A 23,269-nucleotide genomic window follows, 5' to 3' on the forward strand; every position below is an offset into this window, starting at 1 on the left:
CTTGCAGTTCTTTATCAAACTTAATTATACAGAAAATGAAGGTTAAGAAGTATCAGAAATGTTTAGTCCCGTTTCTTTCACTTTAGGACATCTTAGTTCAAAAACTTTATATTTTAAACAAGGCTTCATGAAATCAGAAATCTTCAGTTTATATGTCTTGCTTCAATTATTGAAGGTTCACACATTTAACTCTGGGCCAAAAAGAATTCAAAACAATCCTACCATGCATCTAGGGGTCAAGGTTACAAACCAAGATAACATGAAGTATATCTTCTACTTGAAAGTTCCTTTGCAGCATAAAAATAGAGATGGTAGTCCGAGGAAAGAGATAAACTGGTTTGGAAAGCAAGTAACTGCCAAATTGTTCTCTTAATATAATTTTCAAGTGAACTACTTCCTCCTACATCTCGTGAGATAAATCTGACTTCCTAAAAAACTTGTCTGTGTCTTGTCTCACCACTTCATCAACTTTTTGGGCGCCATGTTGTAAGTTTTCTCCTACCCCATGTTATTAAGGTCTTCAAATTTAATTTTGTCATATGTCACAACATCTCTGTTATTTTATTTTTACATAGACAACGTTGTCACTTGGCAATGGAATACAAAAGCGGAATCTGTTTCCTATTTTGAAATATATCCTGGTATACCCCCACAGTACGGGAACTTAAACAGGAATGCAAAAAACTGGCGAGATCATGGCGAAAAGATTATAGTGCAGAAAAAAAACAGAAATACAGAGAAGCAATTAAAGTTTATCAGGCAGAAATTAGAAGTGCTCAAGCGCTATTCTACAAGGAGAAAATTAATGGAGCAGCCAAAGCACCCAGGGATGCTGCCCCAGTACATGTGATGCACAAAGTACAGGAGACCATACTACCGGTATTACTGGAAGTACTAAATGCATCCATTATGACCTCTGAAGTGCCCAAGACATGGAAACATGCCATGGTGAGGGCACTGTTAAAAAAAACAACCTTAACAGAGGTATGGAGCAACTACCGACCAGTCTCACTACTGCCCTTCACCAGCAAAATTGTGGAAAAACACATAAATAAATGTCTAATTAATCACTTGGAAAAGCACTCAATGCTTCACGCATCGAAGACTGGCTTTCAGTCTAATCACGGCACTGAAACTGCCTTTCAAGGAAAGTCTTGGATCAAGGAGGATCAGTGGCGATCATCTTGCTTGATTTGAGCACCGCATTTGATACTGTTAATTACAAAATCCTCCTTGAGAGACCCGGAGAAGTGGGAGTAGCAGGCAAAGCCCTCACATGGATCAAATCCTTTCTAACAGAGCGTTCGTACCAAGTATTTGGTGGGAAATGTGCCTCAAGTAAGGTCCAGTTAATGTGTGGAGTGCTGCAGGGGTCCTCATTGAGCCCTACGCTTTTCAACGTTTACCTACAACACCTGGCGGAGATAGTCCTCCCATACGGGGTCCAGATAGTGACCTATGCAGACGACACCCAGCTAGTGGTTGCAGTTAACCACCCAAAGGAGGTGTCAGTCAACATAGAAGCCTGCCTGGAAAAAGTGGCCACATGGATGGATCAGTCGTATCTCAAACTCAATGGAGATAAAACAGAGATTATGATCCTAGGTAGTCACTCCATCAGCTCTCCTTCTATGAACTGGCCAGAATGCTTAGGGCCCCCTCCCAAACCGAAGGAGAGGATTAAAAGACTGGGAATATGGCTAGATAGCTTTTTAAAAATAGATTACCAAGCATCACAAGTAGCAGATACCTGCTTTGGCATCATAAGACAACTGAGGAAAATTCTGCCACTGCTCCCATCAACATCATGCAGGACTATGGTTCAGGCACTGGTACTGCCCCGATTGGATTATTGTAACTCCCTGTATCTGGGCACCCCGAAGCCTCCACTAGAAAGCTGCAGGTGGTGCAGAATTGTGAAGCCAGGCTACTACTTGACACCCCAAAAAGACAGTCGGCCAAACCAGCACTAAAAGCCCTACATTGGCTTCCTATTAAAGAATGCATTATGTTTAAATCACTGTGCATAGCATATAAAACCTTATGGGCCACGGGCCTAAAAATTAACTGCATGCTGATGTCCTTTTACCAGCCTTCGCGTGACCTAAGATCAGCCAAACTTTTTCAGGCAGTTGTACCTAAAGTCCGGAGGGCACGAGCGGGTGGGCGCATGTTCTCTCATAATGCGTCAACCTTATGGAACAAACTACTGCTCCACTTACGTTCTCTGACACACCATCTCACATTCAGAAAGCAATTAAAAACATGGCTCTGCCAGAATAAGGCACAAACTGTTCTCGGCTGGTGTGACCACAGCCAGCGCGGGGAAGCCTAAGGGTAGCCATGCACTATATTAGGTTTATATTATTAATAATAATAATATCTTTATTAATAGTGTGTGATTCTCTACTTCTTTTATTGTCTCTTATACTTTTTCTTCTTCTCTGTGTTTTTAGGTTCCATGAAGTTCCCGACGGCCGGCACTCTCAACAATAAGGAGACCCCAGGTAAGTCACTGTGGTTTTTATCTTTATTTGATCACCTCTTTATTTTGAGGTTAGTTGAGTGGGCTCTTTCTTTCAGCTATAAGGTGTAGTTAGTCACAATTTAAATTAGAAAGAATTGTCAACGCAAAAGGAAATAGAGTGAGACTAATATTCCCCAAAGTAAATTATAAGAAAAAAGTGAAAGAAAAAAAAATGTGTTTTTCTTTTCATGCACTCAATACTGGCTAATGATAATATCTGCCTCTGGTAATACTGGTTACAAGCAGTACTGGCTACTAGAAAAATATTGCTTTTCAGTAATTTCCATAGTTACCAACAAGAATTAAAGGATCTTTCTTTTACCTTCAGCATATTACAAGCTTCTTCTTCTTTTTCCTTCTTTTCCCTTCCTCCCCCTCCTCCCCTCTTTCTATTATGGATTCTAACTAGTTTCTAATTTCCTCTTCATTTTAATAAATGATCACGCACCTGCCATAGCCACGCTCCTCCTGAAGCGTGACTGGTGCTGAGAATCTACCGGCTGGTCGGCTGAATCAATGATCCAACACTGGCTGTTGGCTCCTTCGCTGTTACTCTGGGTCCCTCCAGTCTGCCTAATACCATCTGTGCATTCTGCTCAGCTCCCATGTCTCTTCTCGGTTCTCTGCCACCCTTGTCTCCGTACTCTGCCGCCTCCTCTGTCCGTTCATTTTGCTGTTCTGTTTTTTCTCGTGTTCACCCTTCCTTCGGCGTCTTCCTGACCTCCTCATGTAACTCCACCCACATCTTCCATCCTTCAAGCATGTCAGGTTCTTTCCATGTTTCACAGAGGATTGCCTGACCTCTGGTTGTTGTTTTGTTTCTGGGCTGAACCTGCAACACAAGACAGGCATACTCGTCCCTAGGAAGACACAACAGGCACTCTCCCTCTCCAGGTTGGTGACAAATGAAATAACCATTTAATGTGAATATTTCCTGTAAGAGGCATGATTTGCAAATGTGTTATCTTTATACACAATACTGACAGTGGAGTGCACAGCCCAACTCCCAGTCCGCTTTTGGCCCAAGGGACCCCATCCTCCAGGCCGACTCACAGTTATGTTCCAAATAGCCAACCCTGGGACACAGCAGTTTCCCTGCCCACACTGGTGTGGGTAGGAAACTTGTGTTTGCTCCCGCCTGGTGGGAGCATTTTTTAAACTCCAGCCAAACATGAGCAAACACAAAGTCTGTTCCCATCAGGCAGGAGTTTCCTTGCCCACACTGTGCTATAAGTCACTTTCAAGTAAGAAAAAAACACTCAGGGACATGAATGGGACAAATTGTAGTTTATAAAGAATGAGATGCCTACAGTTCCAACATTTTATCTGTTACCGAAGATCATACAAAGATCCTGTCAACCCCCTTAATCATCCTATCATTTCATCTATAAATAGCTAGTTAGAATACACATATATATATATGTGGATCCTTTCTTATTTCTCTATGTACAGAATGTTGCATCTTTTGTCGAAATAGTTTGTTACCAAGATCCAGAGCATTGAAGGGGAACAATCATATCTTTTGGTAACATTAGATGTTAGTGTATACTAGTTTAAAACATATTGCTGATATGCATGCCTGTAAGCGCTACTTAATTGCCAGAGGCATAAACTTATTAGAACACAAATATGTTAATATAAATGATTTCCATATGCCTCAATGAAAATGTTTTTCTTTTGGAAAACCAACAGTACAAACAAACACAAGGAACCACTATTGGCACCTGCTTCATCCCCAGCTATGCCAATTTTTTAATGAGCTGGTAGGTGGAGCAGATGGTCTGGGCGCCGGAAATGGAGAACAAACTAACTATACTAACTGCACAGTGTTATCCTTAAGATTAATCAATGTCATCTTCCTTATTTGAAAGGGTGTTGAGGATGAGGTGAATGCCTTTTTTTCCATGATCAATACCAATGACTTTAATCTTAAAGTCACTCTAAATTGCAGAGACATGATTGAATTTCTCGATCTTAGATTAACTATTGGATATTCTGGCATCCAAACAAGTCTTTTTAGAAAAGACACAGTGGGGTTTTCCATATCCAAGGAGGTCTCCATCAAAACACATATTGAGATGATCCACACATTTAAACAGAGATGGTACATGGCTAAAATTATGAAGCAGGTTTCCAATGAGCTGACAGCGCAGACTGGGAAACCCTATTGTACATAAATAAAACTAAATCTAAAAAAACAAAGATGATAATGGACCATTCCGCTTCATCACTACGTATAACACATAACTCAAATCACTCAGGGGTATTCCTAGGAAACGTTAGGATATCACCATGAATGATTATTTATTGAAAGACACAGTCAGTCCCAATCCTTTTATTGCATACAGAAATGCCCTTCAATCTGCAACAGATTAGTGCACAGCCATCTTCCCCCTTTGACAGATACATTGGTAAACCTTTCCAAGGGTTTTTTCCATGTTGATTGCATCCTGATTGTCTGTAAAGCAAACATATTGGTTAGTAGGTTGTTTTTATTATTTAAATGTTCTGAAGCCGAATTGAATGAACACTGGGTGAAGCTAATATCTACGTTCATTTCATAAAGCAGTGCAAATGCAAAGTAAGTGAGGTAATGATTCATTTTTGATTCGGATGACTAAATTATCAATTGTACTCAACTCCACTTTGAAACCGGTTTGATAGAATGGATTTTTTCCCCTTAGCTGCCCATTCTTCCAAGTCTGTCAACAGTAAGCTTGTGAAGTATTTAGATTCTGTGTCCAACAATGCTATCAGATGATAGCTATCTGGATTTGACTATGCTCCTTTTTCGGTCGAGCCTAGTGCAGCGCGCATGCGCTGCTCTAGGAGAGGGCCTCTTGGAATCACTCCAGACTTCCCAGAGACTTCTCCGTGCGGGTCGGACTCCTCCCACACATTCCATTGGCCTTTGCGTGTGACTTTCAATAATGAAAACATGCAAATGGCCAAAGACGGGTGCATGTTCCGCCTTTTCTCTAAACGTTCACTCCCATGGCCTTTGGGGCTCGGGAGAGAACAGCGGAGTGTAGGCTGGCAGTTGGTCGTGGATCAGGTTACTAATTTATAGCGTGGTCGCTTTCACTTCCGCGTCCGCGCTTGTCTTGTGCTTGAGTGTGATTATTTTAATTTCTTCATGGCGCTGCTTTCACTTTAAATGTAAGGAGCAGCATAGCAGTGTGTCTTTAATTTTTCTCCACGACACCGCTTTCAATTTAAATGTAAAGCGTGGCAGAGGTGAGCACCGCGCATTAACACATACCATGGCATTACGCCTTTATTTTTAAATGGAGCCACTTTCAACTTAAGTGCGCCTTTAACTGTTCGTGAACGACGCAGCTTTTTTTCACAACCCACTACATCGTATTTACAACGCTTTATTTCAGACTAGCAAACCAATTTATTGCTTTTCCGAATGCACTTCACCGACAACTGGTTCTTCTCCTGTCCCCTAATCACTGTTGCTCTCCTAACCAAGCCTCTCATCTTCCCACCCCTCCTCCATCCTCAACTACTTCCCTTGCCGCTGACACCTGAGCGCTGCTCACTTGTCACAACAGCCAATCTCTGTGAGACGTGTAACCCTAGAGGCTTTTTAACCATTTAAATAGAGGTGAACAATTCAACTGTGTTTTCAGTTAATTTTCTTCCTCCGGTTTCACAAATCTCTCGCATTCCACTGTCAATATGGGGGACTCGCGACTCGTAGGGGCGTGTCGAGGTAGCCCTGCCCCGCACGGCACAATGCAGTGTTTTGGCTCAGCATAGCAGCCACTTCTTGGACACCGCGTTTTCACTTCTACATCTCCACAGCACTCGCTTCACAGGCAACAAACGTCAAGATAATTTCTTAAAATGTAATTAACTCAGCATCACCGCCTGCAGCCTGTCGATCACTCCCTCTCCTCTCAGCAGTCACGTACACTGAGGGCGGCAGCGAACTGTTATTACATACCGCGTCTCTGCCATCCCCTCCGCTCCATACTTATAGGTGCCTTGCGAACAAAATGAGCAGGCAGCTGAGCCCAGAGCAGGGGTAGTGCCTTACTGCATTACAGCTCAACTCTGGGGCATTCAGAGAAGGCGGCATACAAGGTTAGAGGGCGCCATGCACAGCACTGCTTCCAAGCAGTCAGCCCAGCTGACACCTCCGGAGGTCCATTTTCTCCCTCCCCCCCTTTATGTGTGTACCTAATCGCAACCCCATGCAAAGGCAACAAATGTATTCAGTTTCCTTCATGAAGCAACACAAAGAGAAGTCTGTTTTGTATCTGTTAAAATCAAATGCAGGCTTTCAAACTGTTGACTGTCTGGTTAGTCAAATATACTGTTTTATCACATGTGTGGTGTGAAACATGCATCAGTGACACTTACATGGGCTTCCAAGGCTTGTGTAAAAGGAAAAACATTGCCATTTACAACGCCAATAGCTCTAACTTTCACCAATGCGAGACCTATTGCATTGCAAATGCTTGTTTACATATGATGTAATACCGACCCTCTCCATGAGTTCGGTATAGTTTCTACGGCAAGCAGGGATAAAATAGCTTTAGTAGGATTCTGATACTCCAGGTCTTTATAATTTGCAGCTGGCAAGCCATTCGATCCGGGAGCACCGTCTCCCCTGCCTTTTCTAATTCGCTCATTTCTTTAATTGCGGTGGGATAGCAAAGGACTGAGTGAGGGGACTCCACATTTTCCTGGTAGTGCGGAGTCCTTAGCCTGATATGGCTGCTTAGAATGAGATATCCCTATTATTTGATCAATAATATTGCCCATTATCTGGCTTTCATCTTTTTCCAGGTGATTGATGAGGTGCAAGAAGTCCTTCTGATTCTTGCCCTTACGGGGTTTGGAAAGTTTCAGTCAGTTCAGATCTTCAACACTGCGTCTGGTCTCCCACAGGGCTTTTTTATAAGCCTTTCTTAGCACATTTACCATCTTAATGTGTGCAGTGGGATCCTCTACATTTTTCAATTTTTTTATCCAAATGTTTTCGCTCAGCCCTTAGGTCCTTCGAGTATAATTTGTTTTGCTGTGTTCTCCTTTGATAATTTGCGGGCCACTCTGGCCCTCTGAGGTAAACTCTTAGCTCCTTATTCAGTGCTCCCGAGGCTAAATTGGGTCTTTTGTCTGCCAGGTTGCAATATCTGATACTTTTTTCATTCTTTTAATGCCTTAATGAAAAGCTGTTCAAAGATAGTCTTTTGCATTGATACAGACTTGATTGCAACCCTGTAGGTCAGATTTTCTGCTCCACATAATTATTGTTTCTAATAATGGCCAGGGGATAGTGGACACTTTGACATTATGGGATAATGGCAAAAGTTTTAATTTTATCAAACAGACTTATTGAAATGAAAGTGTAGGCCAACACTGAATGGTTCTTATTAACTCTAAGAGTATGAGCTATTGGTATATCTGACAGGAAGCACCCATTGAGCATACCCAGTCTCAGGGTCTCTAGGTTTGTGAGAAAAGGAAGGTCTAATTGATCCAGGCTACTGTATGTTGACATCTGAATTGGAATTGCTCTTCTAAAATCGATTCTGCTGAAAGAGCTTTCTCTCCTCAAATGATTGGCAAAATTCAAACTGAAATCACCTGTTACTATCCAGGGGATGTTGCTATATTTGGAGGATAATTCTAACAGGTTATATTCTATCATGTTGAGGATACTTTTGTTCATACTCAATTTTGGGCGATGTATATATTTATTATCACTACTGGCCCGGAGCTGTCCCCAAACTACCAATTTTCTATTTTCATCCCCAACATGTTTCTTGTTCTAATATTCAGATTTGTACTTCAAATGCATGCCTAATAGAGACATAAATCAACAGTCCTCACTTCAGGTGGCCTCTCTTCTTTTCTTTACTTGCGGGGTGAAACGGTCCATGAATCTCCTTATTAGGAATTCTTCCTCTTTCCACGATTCCTGTATGCTTAGCAGTTCTAGGGAGATTATGCAATTCTCAATAGCTGGCAATGCAGAGGTTTTTTAAACCAGTTATATTCCAGGATACCATGGAGAAGCCTTCCTCGGATTCTGTGCTCAGAGGGTTGCTAGCTGTATTTTGGAGATCTGGTCATGCTCTTCTATTTTCATTCAGGACTGTAGAAATCCAACCCCAATCTGCTGCCTGAGAATTGGGAGAGTGAGCTAGTTTACACTAGCAACCTTGTAACTTATTCCACAACAATATTATATTTTCTGCCCAAAGGCTGTGTTGTTTAGATCTGTCCCTTTTGCATTTTTGAGCATTGATTCAGTGTTCACCTTATCATTCTTCGCTATCCGGGACTTAAGCTCTGTATTCCCTAGCTTCATTTCTTCTGGCAATAAAACAATTGGGTATCATGTCTCTGGTATACGGGTGACAGTAATATCCCAGTTTGAGAGGCTTGATGCTTTGTTAATATTAAGCCAGGGGTCTTCAACCTTTTCTGTAGTGAGATCTACTTCTGATCAGTGAAAATCATTGTGAGCTACTAAAGGCCAAGAAACTCACGCAATGTTCCTAGAGACCCCCCACATCCTGCTCACTGACTTCAAGCCTAATTATTACAGAGCCAATACAGTGCTTTGAACAAAATACATACATTGTCCTAGAAACACTGATAAGAATGACTTTGGATTTGTGCTGTCACCATACTTTAAGCTTTCTGTTTCTTCTGACCCCATGTAATAATACTGGTTTTATTCAGCCTCCCATCTGGGGGTGGTTACATTTGAAGGCTTCTATGTTGGCCGATGTCAAATGTGCCGCCAGGAGCCTCAAAATGATACGACTTTCTGTATATAATTATGGCCTCTTGATTTATATTAAAAGGCTGTCCTAGTTCTTATAATATTGCCACAGTCTGATGATGTCTGTTGTAATGGGTATTTTGCTGCCCGAGGACTCGTCTGTTTTGTGGGCTGCAGCATATAATCCTTGTCCCTGTGTCTGATATTGAAGCCAGCAAGTTTTTTAAAATCTTTTATTACTATTTCCTGTGACCAAGGTTGACTTATTCTCTATCATTTCCTTGGCACCGTTACTCCTACTGTGTTGTTAATGGACATAGACCCCTTGATCCTGTGCTGTCGGAAACGCAATCAGAATTTTCTGTTGGAGCAAAACAAGATGGCCGCCCACTCATTTTCCTCCCTGGGAGGAAATCCTCTACAGACTGTCGGGTGGTTTCTGCTGGTCTTTACATTCCGGCAGCATGAACGGTTATCAGAAATGGCAGGGAGCTGGTTGGTAAGCTTTTAAGCTCATAAACTGAGCATTTCTATAAGCTTTGCCTGCCGCTCCTGTCCTGTCAGGAGAAAAGCTGCCATTTTGAAGGGCTCTCACCCTGCCTCAGTAAATATAATGGCTTGTCTTCTGCCCATTAAATCTCCTTTTTCTCCATGTAATGGCATAGATTGGCAGCATTACTGATTTATGCCTTTTTTTTCTCCTTTGAGAGCTATCTCAATCTCCCACTCACAGTGAATCTTTAATTTTTGTTTTGTTTACTTTCAATGCTGTCACACTCTGTTACCTGACCCATCAATCCTCGCAGGGGGAAGTTATATTGCAGAGCTTCAACATGGATACTGCGCACTCCTCCAAAGTTGCCGCTTCTACTGCTTCAGGCGCCTGCATGGTGTCTGGAGGTGTTGCAAACAAAAGAGTAAAGAAAGACCCCTCTTCACCCATTAAATCTTTACCCTTGACTCTGGAGGATATTATGGACAAGTTAAAAAATATGGAACCTTTCATGGTGGAGACTAGTGCGACTTTACAACGGATTGAGGATAAGTGGTCCGTCCTGGATTCAAGACTCACAGAGGTGGAACAGCGGGTGATTGACACCCAAGATGTCGCAACCAAGGTGACCTATTTAACTAAGGAGGTTACACAGCTTAAAAGACTGGGCTGAGGATTTGGAGAATCGTAATCATCGCAACAACCTGTGCATTCAGAGTATTTTGGAGGGATCAGAAGGTCAGGATATAATTACATTTCTCAAGTTGCACATCCCCAAAATTGTGGGTTGAAATCTTCTGTGGAATTGAACATTCAAAGATCCCACAGGATTGGTCCTTCTTCTCCTGCATCTTCTAACAGACCTAGAGGTATCATTGCCCTGTTTTTACAATATTCCGACCTCATGGAAGTAATTATGATGGCCAAACGACGCAAGTAGATGCTCTGGTCGGGGCACAAAGTCTTCTTCAGTCAGGATGTGGCCATGGTCACTGCTGCAAGGCATAAAGAGTTTTTGGAACTAAGACCACTTCTGAGATCCATGAATGCACGGTATGGGCTTCTACATCCATGTTTTTTCAAGGTCACCTACAAGGACAGGATGATCTCCTTCGAAGACCCTAAGGATCTTAAGCAATTCTTCAGGGAACACAAAGGAGAAGCTATGGAACTCAATAAAACCAGATTTGTGTAACTTTTATTTCTGTTTTCTTAAAGTCCCTCTTTTGTTGTTTTGTACAGGTTCTGTGTTCCTCTGGTTAGTTGGATTGTGCTGTGACGGTTGATGTTGTCTTCCCACTTCCAGTCTTCATGTTTTCGTGTATGCTGTTTCAAGTTCTTTTTTCTCTCCTTCACATTGCAGGTCTGTCTGGAGTTCCTGGTTTATTTGGATATGTAATATTCAATATTCTGTCAGTTTTGTATCAACTCACCGTCTCCGACTTCATATGTTTGTTTTTTATTTTTCTCATGGCCTCCCTTGGGTTGGACATCTTGTCTTGCTCCCTCGCTCCTTAACTAATATCCTTCCTTTCCTCATTCTCTTGCCAGTTACAACTGAAGTCTTTCGGCTTTATGTCATCCTTTTTCTTTTCTATAAACTGGGGAGTTATTTTCTTCACTTCCTGCTGCTCTAAATTCTTTTTCTATTTCTTTTTCTCTTTATACTCTCTTTTTTTTATCCTTCACTACTAGTTGTGGCTCCACTTTAGACTTTATTCATCCCTCTATATTCCTGTTTACTCCATCAGTTTATTGTACTTTTTGATTACTTGGTGTCAGGTTAATTGTTGCAAATTTCATTCATGTCCCCCTAGTAACTAGTGATTTTATACGTTATTCATGGCTGATTTGCGGTTTGTACCCTGGAATGTAAAATGACGTTTTAATCCTGTTAAAAAACAGAGGGTCTTAACTCACCTATCCAAGTTGAATTGTCAGATTGCTTTTTTACAGGAGTCACATCTTAAAGACGTCAATCTTCCTGGTGATTCACAGATGAATTACATATGGGATGCATATAATGCGACCCCTAGGTTTTTATTATTGACTATGTTGCAGTAAGGCAAAGGAAATTACTTAAGGATTCGTCATAAATGCTTAAACCGATCAAAGCGTTGGCACATGATTATTTTTCCATCAATAAAGCAGACACTTTGTCTAAATGAATCCAAGCTAAACTGCAATAGACCATCAATCTTGTATTGATGCATGTGGTACTTTACTTAAGATCAATGCGAAAGTGTTTGGAGCCCGTAATAAAGCTGGGAAAATGTTGGCCAATTATTTGAAAATTAAAAAACAAAAATCAAAAAGACAAGTTATTACTGATAAAGATGGATTGACTCGCACTAAAGATATAGAAATTCTAGAATATTTTACACAGTATTATGTTAACTTATATTCAGTAGCGTCTTATCCCACGACTGACCAATTAGATTCTTTCTTTCAATCTATCCCCAAAACGACAGTCAACACACCAGATCTTCCCGTCATAGATGTCGACATAAATGAGGAGGAGCTCAAAAATACTGTTCTTCAACTCCCTAAAGATAAAGATCCCGGTCCTGATGGTTTTTCTGTTCAATTTTACTCACATTTTGCACATCTCCTACTACCAAAACTAATTCTTTTTATTTCTTATTTTGTTACTCAGGAATGCACTCAAGGAACATTTTTACAGGCAATGCTTTGCCTGCTCCCAAAGAAGGGTAAGGACTTATCTAAGAGTGGGAATTATAGGCCCATTTCCCTTAATAATATGGATTGCAAATATTTGCAAAGGCCCAAGCGTAGCGCATTAAACAGGTTATCCCAGATTTAATAGACATCCATCAATCAGGATTTGTGAAAGGATGTTTCATCTCAGATAACTCTTGAACCTTCCTTAATATAATCCATATGGCCTCTAAATCCGAAATTCCTCATGCAGCCACAACTTTGGATGCTGAGAAAGCCTTTGATTGTGTTAATTAGGATAATTTGTTTGGTGCTTTAAAATGGCATGGTTTTAGTCCCCATGTTCTTAGATATATTCATCTTCTATACGCTCAACCTTCCACTTCAATTTATGCTAATGGCATACAGTCCTCATATTTCCCTCTTTTTCCAAGGCACCAGACAGGGTTGCCCTCTATCTCCTCACCTTTCCATTCTTTCTCTGGTACCTTTCCTAGAAAGAATTCATAGATCTCCGGCTTTCTTTGGATTTAAATACAAGCATTTGGAAATTAAATTCACTGCTTATGCAGATGATGTGTTATTATATGTCTCTAGCCCACTACATACGCTTCCTGCTTTTTTTTCAGTTATTAAACAAATATTCCCTAGTATCCGGATATAAACTCAGTATAGACATAGCAGAGGTACTGCCATTAAATAAATACTGTCTCCCTGATATGTTTAAGGATACTGGCTTTAGCTGGACATCTAAACCCATCAAATGTTTGGGCATTCTATATGCCAATACCATTAAAGAAACCATTTAAATAAATTTAAAACAAGTAAGGTAAAAAATCTCCAATATGTCACCAGCATGGTCCCCTCTTTTCTTATCTTGGTGGGGTAGATTAGCTGCGATTAAAATGATGATGTTACCTATCATTGATTTTTATATGTCCATGCTTCCAATCAAACTCCCTCTTACCTTTTTCAAGTCTGTTAATCGCTTACTTTTATCTTTTCTATGGAACAAATGTAAGTCAAGAATATCCTTATCTCAGCTTCAGCAGGCTAGGAACAATGAAGGGGTCAATTTTCCTGTGATCCGAAAATATCAATCTGCATTTTCTCAGATTTGGACCTCTCTTCCAATTCCTTCTCTGGATGAATGTACAGTCTGGTGCAACGGGAGCAAGCCCGCATTGCCCCTTTTTCACTTATGCAAACGGCCTTATCTCAAGCTCCTAGGAATTTCCTTTCACACACTCTCTCTTAGTTTTTACACCTTTACTCCTTAAGTCCAATTCCTTATTGGAGAATTTTTTAATAAACTCCGATATGGTACAGCAAACACAATAAATTAAATAATCGGTTATTACCAGGGCATGGAAGGATGTGTCCATGCCATCGGTTGGGGTCTGGAAGAAGGGCCTTGATTTCTCTATGGGTCTGGAGATACCTGTTTTCAAAGTGAGAGGGTGCCCTCACAAACATCCCAAAATATGGAGGAGGTGGGCAGATTATGGGGGACTTTATCTGGAACCTATCCCCCTACTTTTGTTATTGGGGAACTGTCATGAGGACAAGATCGTGGGACAGCCTGGACTAAGATTATGCTTCTCTTCAACTCGGGTGGCTGGGAACTGCATGCTTTAGACTCTATATTGGGGACATGGCACTGCTGTTTGTTATTAGGTTTTTTGTCTAGATATTCTCAATTTCTAAGTTGTATTATTTGCATATTGAAAATGTTGGCATCAACATCACTGTTAATTATTGCGAAGTATTGGTAATCCTGGTTGCACCAGGACTGACTTTGCTGTCAACAATAAAATTGTGTTGGGAAAAGAATTAAATAATCAGGCCCTCTTTTGGAAGGAATGGATAGATAAATGAATATTAGTATGTGGCCATATAATGACTCTGTGTTAGAACTTAGGGACATCCAGCTTAAATACAGCATTTTCATCCTTTTATGCAACTCAATTTAAACATTATTTGGCCAACCATTCTTCAGCTCTATTCTCAATCCTCCTCTTCATCAAATCTTCCATTGTCTCCCTTACTTTCCATTGATTTCTCCTCAAAAGTGAAAGCTTCCTATACATACAAACTCTTATATCTTCCGCCTAAAAGTAGACCCAAATCAAAAATTGAATTATGTTGGAAACTGGACCTCAATCAAGAATTTTCTCAACACATTTGGGAAACAATTTGGGCCAAGATACTCACTACTTACTGCTCTGCTGCCACCACCCAAACTCTATTTTATTTCTATAATAGACTAAATTACACTCCCATTCATCTATTTCAGTTTAATTTAATCAACAGCATCAAATGTTGGTCCTATGCCCAATAAAACTGTGGGTTTTTGCATATGTTTTTTGATTGTCCCCGAGTTCTGAATTTTTAGTTGCTAATATTGAATAAGCTTAATAACATATTGTCTACAGAATACACGTTTAACATTGTACATCTGTTTTTGGGTAGCATGTCCCTTCTATGGCAATCTCGCAAGGCTATTGGAAAATGTATTGATTTGACGATAACCCTTGCTTTACAAACTATCACTTCCAATTGGAAAGACACTTCAAAAATCACCTTCATTGCCAGTTGGAATTTATTATGTCATCATCACAGGTTAGATAGAGCCCTTGCTATCACATTACCCTAAATGATTAAAAGAGATCTGCTTTGGCTTCCTCTCACATCATACTTTTCCAGAATTGTTGCCCCCCCAGACCAGTGAGCACCATTTTGGACTCTCATGAGTAGCTACTATATCGTTTGGTTATCCTGGTAATACCAGTTTTTCTAAGTTTGTTATTTCAACCTCGGTCTGAATTTTCTTCTTTTCTTCGATTCTCATTTTCTTCTTCTTTTCTCGCTTTCTCTCTTTTTCTTCTTTTATCTTTATCCTTTAAAATTCTTTCAAAAATGCTATAGTTTTATATTAGTACTGTTCTTTCGACTCTAGGCATTATGTCCTCATTCGTTATTTATTCTTAGTGGTTAATCCTTTTTTATGTCTAATATTTTCACTGTTTCATATATTTTTCTTACATAATGCTTGATCAAATGTTTATCATTTTACTATGTATTACTTACAATTGCATTCAATAAAGCATCTTGAACAAAAAAAATATATATAATTTTCTGTTGACTGGAGTGTTGGTTTTGATGAAGTTCCCAGTTCAGGATTCACCTTTCTCCTTTGTTCTTCCTTTTGTGATCCCTGCCTGCCTATTTTGATTCTGCATCAATCTTGTCAACTAGAAGATCCGCTGCACACAGTTGGTTTTCCAACCAATGTGGGGCCTATAATGGAAGTTTAAAAATTGGGAAACATTTTGCAGTTGTTACCTTTATTCTTTGAGCTTTTGCTTCTTTTCCCCTCTTTTTATTTTGTTTTCTTAACTTTTTTGGTATCCTCTTCATAATACATTATTTGGCGTTGTTAGACCGCCAGGCGGGTGTGAGGACTTTGTAACATCTGTAAGGTTAATTGCACTTTGGCTAACTCAGAATGGATATTTTCCAGTTCATTGTTGTCACTATTAGAAGAGCCGATTAGAGCAGGATTTTCCACTGTGTGCGTAAGTTTGCATATTTTAACAGACAAGAGCTCACTTAATGAGGTTTTTGGCAGCAATTTTTCATGTGGTTCCAGGTTAGGCGCTAACGCCCTGTTCCATTACTCGATAGTCAGTGCGTCATTTTATAATTTTAACTTCCTTGATCAATGCGGATAGTATTACAGTGAGAGCAGGGGCGGCTGGTGGGTTTTAAAAGTGGTGAGGCGTAAATTTTCAACTGGCATACAATCACTATCCAAGTGCCTACACCTTTTCACAGATTCCAAAGAGCTTTGCCCTGTAGCAAAGGCACCAACAACACCTTCCCTCAAGTGAACAAGGACTCATCAGTGGGTACAATCACCATCTCAAAGGTGGACTGCTCACCTGGCCCCTACCAAAGGAGCGCGGAATTGGTTAGAACTAATCATACTTTTCTCTATTATCCATTCACACCCGTGGCGTAGCTAGGGGGTAGGGTGGGGGGTGTGGTGGTACACCCTGAGCAGCAGCACTTCATGTGAGGTGAGCAATTTCGGACAGCGCACGGTAAGTGGTTTTCTTTTTTTGAAATTTTATTTTCCCTCGTCGTCATCTGTCGGCTCCCCCCCTCTTACCTGCACCGACTGTCACTGGGAGACAAGCTCAGGGACCGCACCGGGGGGAAAAAGCTCTAGCTACGCCACTGAGTCACACAAAATAGTCTACATCTCCACACACATGAGGGTACTTGGTTACTAGCCCCACAAGCCCCTAAAAACACATTACCTTACTGGGGCTTCATTCAGCAGGTACTTCTAAGGAATGTCCAGTTATATTTTGGAGAATGCAGGTCCAGCAGTTGTACTGATGTGTAAGATATCATCAGCGTAAGACAACACGCTGGTACGCAAGTAAACAATTCTTTCGGCTAAAGCATCGCTTTCGTCCAAATTGCAAATGATTTAACCATTGCAGGTAGGACAGCTAGGCAGTTAGGTCAGCAGCATGATGCATAGATCAGTTGATAACCTGTCAGTGACTATCCAGGCTATAGTAGGACATGATCTTGGGTGAGGGTGGTGGCACTGGAATCTCCTGCTTGGCCTGCACTGAAATCCTCTGCTCAGCTCGGACATCTCAGACTCTAGTCCTTCGAAGGGCGATACATGGAGTGCAATTAGGTTAAATTAGAATCCTCCATTATTTCAGAGCTGCTTTTGAGCCATAGAACCAGGTCAGCAGAGCTGCTTTAGAGCCAGAGAACCAGGTCAGCAGAGCTGCCCTAGAGCCTAAGAGCCAGGTCAGCAGAGCTGCTCTAGAGCCAGAGAACCAGGTCAGCAGAGCTGCTGTAGAGCCAGAGACACCAGGTCAGTAGAGCTGCTTTAGAAGGATGGAACCAGGTCAGCAGAGCTGCTCTAGAGCCAGAGAACCATGTCAGCAGAACAGCTTTAGAGCCATAGAACCAGGTCAGCAGAGCAGCTCTAGAGCCAGAGAACCAGGTCAGCAGACCTGCTGCAGAGCCAGAGAAACCAGGTCAGCAGAGCTGCTTTAGAGGGAGAGAACCAGGTCAGCGGAGCTGCTTTAGAGCCAGAGAACCAGGTCAGCAGAGCTGCTCTAGCTGACACTGACTGACTGACACTGACTGATTGACACTGACTGACACTGATTGACTGACACTGACTGACTGACACTGACTGACACTGACTGACTGACACTGACTGACTGACTGACACTGACTGACACTGATTGATTGACACTGACTGACACTGATTGACTGACACTGACTGACTGACTGACACTGACTGACATTGACTGACTGACTGACACTGACTGACACAGACTGACACCGACTACTCTCTACTACTCTACTACTCACTCTCTACTAATCTCTCTCTACTACTCACTCTCTACTACTCACTCTCTACTCACTCTCTACTACTCACTCTCTACTACTATCTACTACTCACTCTCTACTACTCACTCTCTACTACTCTCTACTACTCACTCTCTACTACTCTCTACTATTCACTCTCTACTACTCACTATCTACTACTCTCTACTACTCTCTCTCTACTACTCACTCTCTACTACTCACTCACTATTACTCTCTACTACTCACTCTCTACTACTCACTCTCTACTACTCTCTACTACTACTCTCTACTACTCACTCTCTACTACTCACCCTACTACTCTCTACCACTCACTCTCTACAAATCTACCACTCACTCTCTACTACTCTCTACTACTCTCTCTCTACTACTCACTCTCTACTACTCACTCTACTACTCACTCTCTACTACTCTCTCTCTACTATTCACTCTCTACTACTCGCTCTCTACTACTCTCTACTACTCACTCTCCACTACTCACTCTCTACTACTCGCTCTCTACTACTCTCTACTACTCACTCTCTACTACTCTACTACTCTCTCTACTCACTCTCTACTACTCACTCTCTACTACTCTACTACTCTCTACTACTCTCTCTACTACTCACTCTCTACTACTCTCTACTACTCACTCTACTACTCTCTACTTCTCTCTACCACTCACTCTCTACTACTCTACTACTCACTCTCTACTACTTTCTCTCTACTACTCACTCTATACTACTCACTCTAATACTCTCTACTACTCACTCTCTACTACTCACTCTACTACTCGCTCTCTACTAATCTCTACTACTCACTCTCTACTACTCTCTACTACTCTCTCTACTTCTCACTCTCTACTAATCTCTCTACTACTCACTCTCTACTACTCTCTACTACTCACTCTCTACTACACACTCTCTACCACTTGCTCTCTACTACTCAATCTCTACTACCCTCAACTACTCACTCTACTACTCACTCTCTACTACTCTCTACTACTCACTCTCTGCTACTCTCTACTACTCACTGTCTACTACTCCACTACTCTCTACTACTCACTCTCTACTACTCACTCTCTACTACTCTACTACTCTATCTCTACTACTAACTCTCTACTATTCACGCCACTACTCTCTACTACTCACTCTCTACTACTCACTCTCTACTACTCTCTCTCTACTACTCACTCTCTACAACTCACTCTCTACAACTCTCTACTACTCGCTCTCTACTACTCTCTACTACTCCCTACTACTGACTCTACTACTCGCTCTCTACTACTCTCTACTACTCCCTACTACTGACTCTACTACTCACTCTCTACTACTCACTCTCTACTACTCTACTACTCTCTCTACTACTCACTCTCTACTACTCACTCTCTACTACTCTCTCTCTACTACTCACTCTCTACTACTCACTCTCTACTACTCACTTTCTACTACTCTCTACTACTCTCTACTACTCACGCTACTACTCACTCTACTACTCACTCTCTACAACTCACTCTCTACTAATCTCTACTACTCACTCTCTACTACTCTCTGTCTACTACTCTCTACTACTCACTCTACTACTCACTCTCTATTACTCTCTCTCTGCTACTCACGCTCTACTACTCTCTCTCTACTACTCTCTACTACTCACTCTCTACTACTCCCTAATGCTCACTCTACTACTCACTCTCTACTACTCTCTACTACTCACTCTCTACTACTCTCTACTATTCACTCTCTACTACTCACTATCTACTACTCTCTACTACTCTCTCTCTACTACTCACTCTCTACTACTCACTCACTATTACTCTCTACTACTCACTCTCTACTACTCACTCTCTACTACTCTCTACTACTACTCTCTACTACTCACTCTCTACTACTCACCCTACTACTCTCTACCACTCACTCTCTACAAATCTACCACTCACTCTCTACTACTCTCTACTACTCTCTCTCTACTACTCACTCTCTACTACTCACTCTACTACTCACTCTCTACTACTCTCTCTCTACTATTCACTCTCTACTACTCGCTCTCTACTACTCTCTACTACTCACTCTCCACTACTCACTCTCTACTACTCGCTCTCTACTACTCTCTACTACTCACTCTCTACTACTCTACTACTCTCTCTACTCACTCTCTACTACTCACTCTCTACTACTCTACTACACTCTACTACTCTCTCTACTACTCACTCTCTACTACTCTCTACTACTCACTCTACTACTCTCTACTTCTCTCTACCACTCACTCTCTACTACTCTACTACTCACTCTCTACTACTTTCTCTCTACTACTCACTCTATACTACTCACTCTAATACTCTCTACTACTCACTCTCTACTACTCACTCTACTACTCGCTCTCTACTAATCTCTACTACTCACTCTCTACTACTCTCTACTACTCTCTCTACTTCTCACTCTCTACTAATCTCTCTACTACTCACTCTCTACTACTCTCTACTACTCACTCTCTACTACACACTCTCTACCACTTGCTCTCTACTACTCACTCTCTACTACCCTCAACTACTCACTCTACTACTCACTCTCTACTACTCTCTACTACTCACTCTCTGCTACTCTCTACTACTCACTGTCTACTACTCCACTACTCTCTACTACTCACTCTCTACTACTCACTCTCTACTACTCTCTCTCTACTACTCACTCTCTACAACTCACTCTCTACAACTCTCTACTACTCGCTCTCTACTACTCTCTACTACTCCCTACTACTGACTCTACTACTCGCTCTCTACTACTCTCTACTACTCCCTACTACTGACTCTACTACTCACTCTCTACTACTCACTCTCTACTACTCTACTACTCTCTCTACTACTCACTCTCTACTACTCACTCTCTACTACTCTCTCTCTACTACTCACTCTCTACTACTCACTCTCTACTACTCACTTTCTACTACTCTCTACTACTCTCTACTACTCACGCTACTACTCACTCTACTACTCACTCTCTACAACTCACTCTCTACTAATCTCTACTACTCACTCTCTACTACTCTCTGTCTACTACTCTCTACTACTCACTCTACTACTCACTCTCTATTACTCTCTCTCTGCTACTCACGCTCTACTACTCTCTCTCTACTACTCTCTACTACTCACTCTCTACTACTCCCTAATACTCACTCTACTACTCACTCTCTACTACTCTCTACTACCCACTCTCTACTACTCTCTCTCTACTACTCACTCTCTACAACTCTCTACTACTCACTCTCTACTACTCTCTACTAATCACTCTCTACTACACACTCTCTACTACTCACTCTCTACTACTCTACTACTCCCTACTACTCACTCTACTACTCACTCTCTACTACTCTCTACTACTCCACTACTCTCTACTACTCACTCTCTACTACTCACTCTCTACTGCTCTCTACTACCCACTCTCTACTACTCTCTACTACTCACTTTCTACTACTCTCTACTACTCACTCTCTACTACTCTCTCTCTACTACTCATTCTACTACTCACTCTCTGCAACTCACTCTCTACTAATCTCTTCTCTTCACTCTCTACTATTCTCTCTCTACTACTCTCTACTACTCACTCTCTATTACTCTCTCTTCTACTCACTCTCTACTACTCACTCTCTACTACTCTCTACTACTCACTCTCTACTACTCTCTACTACTCACTCTACTACTCACTCAATACTACTCTCTACTACCCACTCTCTACTACTCTCTACTACTCACTCTCTACTACCCTCAACTACTCACTCTACTACTCACTCTCTACTACTCTCTACTACTCACTCTCTGCTACTCTCTACTACTCACTGTCTACTACTCCACTACTCTCTACTACTCACTCTCTACTACTCACTCTCTACTACTCTCTCTCTACTACTCACTCTCTACAACTCACTCTCTACAACTCTCTACTACTCGCTCTCTACTACTCTCTACTACTCCCTACTACTGACTCTACTACTCGCTCTCTACTACTCTCTACTACTCCCTACTACTGACTCTACTACTCACTCTCTACTACTCACTCTCTACTACTCTACTACTCTCTCTACTACTCACTCTCTACTACTCACTCTCTACTACTCTCTCTCTACTACTCACTCTCTACTACTCACTCTCTACTACTCACTTTCTACTACTCTCTACTACTCTCTACTACTCACGCTACTACTCACTCTACTACTCACTCTCTACAACTCACTCTCTACTAATCTCTACTACTCACTCTCTACTACTCTCTGTCTACTACTCTCTACTACTCACTCTACTACTCACTCTCTATTACTCTCTCTCTGCTACTCACGCTCTACTACTCTCTCTCTACTACTCTCTACTACTCACTCTCTACTACTCCCTAATACTCACTCTACTACTCACTCTCTACTACTCTCTACTACCCACTCTCTACTACTCTCTCTCTACTACTCACTCTCTACAACTCTCTACTACTCACTCTCTACTACTCTCTACTAATCACTCTCTACTACACACTCTCTACTACTCACTCTCTACTACTCTACTACTCCCTACTACTCACTCTACTACTCACTCTCTACTACTCTCTACTACTCCACTACTCTCTACTACTCACTCTCTACTACTCACTCTCTACTGCTCTCTACTACCCACTCTCTACTACTCACTTTCTACTACTCTCTACTACTCACTCTCTACTACTCTCTCTCTACTACTCATTCTACTACTCACTCTCTGCAACTCACTCTCTACTAATCTCTTCTACTCACTCTCTACTATTCTCTCTCTACTACTCTCTACTACTCACTCTCTATTACTCTCTCTTCTACTCACTCTCTACTACTCACTCTCTACTACTCTCTACTACTCACTCTCTACTACTCTCTACTACTCACTCTACTACTCACTCAATACTACTCTCTACTACCCACTCTCTACTACTCTCTACTACTTACTCTCTACTACTCTCTACTACTCACTCTCAACTACTCACTCTCTACTACTCACTCTAGTCACTCTACTACTCTCTACTACTCACTCTCTGATACTCTCTCTACTACTCTCTACTACTTTCTACTACTCACTCTCTATTACTCATCCTCTACTCTCTACCTCTCTACCTCTCTCTACCTCTCTCTACTACTCTCTACCTCTCTACACCTCTACCTCTCTACCTCTACCTTTCTACCTCTACCTCTCTACCTCTACCTCTACTCCTCTACCCCTCTACACCTCTACCTCTCTCTACCTCTCTCTACATGCACACATATGCACATATATATATGCATATGCATTTATATATATGTATGTGTATATATATATACATACATATATAAACATATATATAATCTGCATATCTATATCAATACAAATATAAATGTATGCATACATATACATATATGCATACATATG

This window comes from Triturus cristatus, chromosome 9 (assembly GCF_964204655.1).
Source record: "Triturus cristatus chromosome 9, aTriCri1.1, whole genome shotgun sequence".
Classification (NCBI taxonomy): Eukaryota; Metazoa; Chordata; class Amphibia; order Caudata; family Salamandridae; genus Triturus; species Triturus cristatus.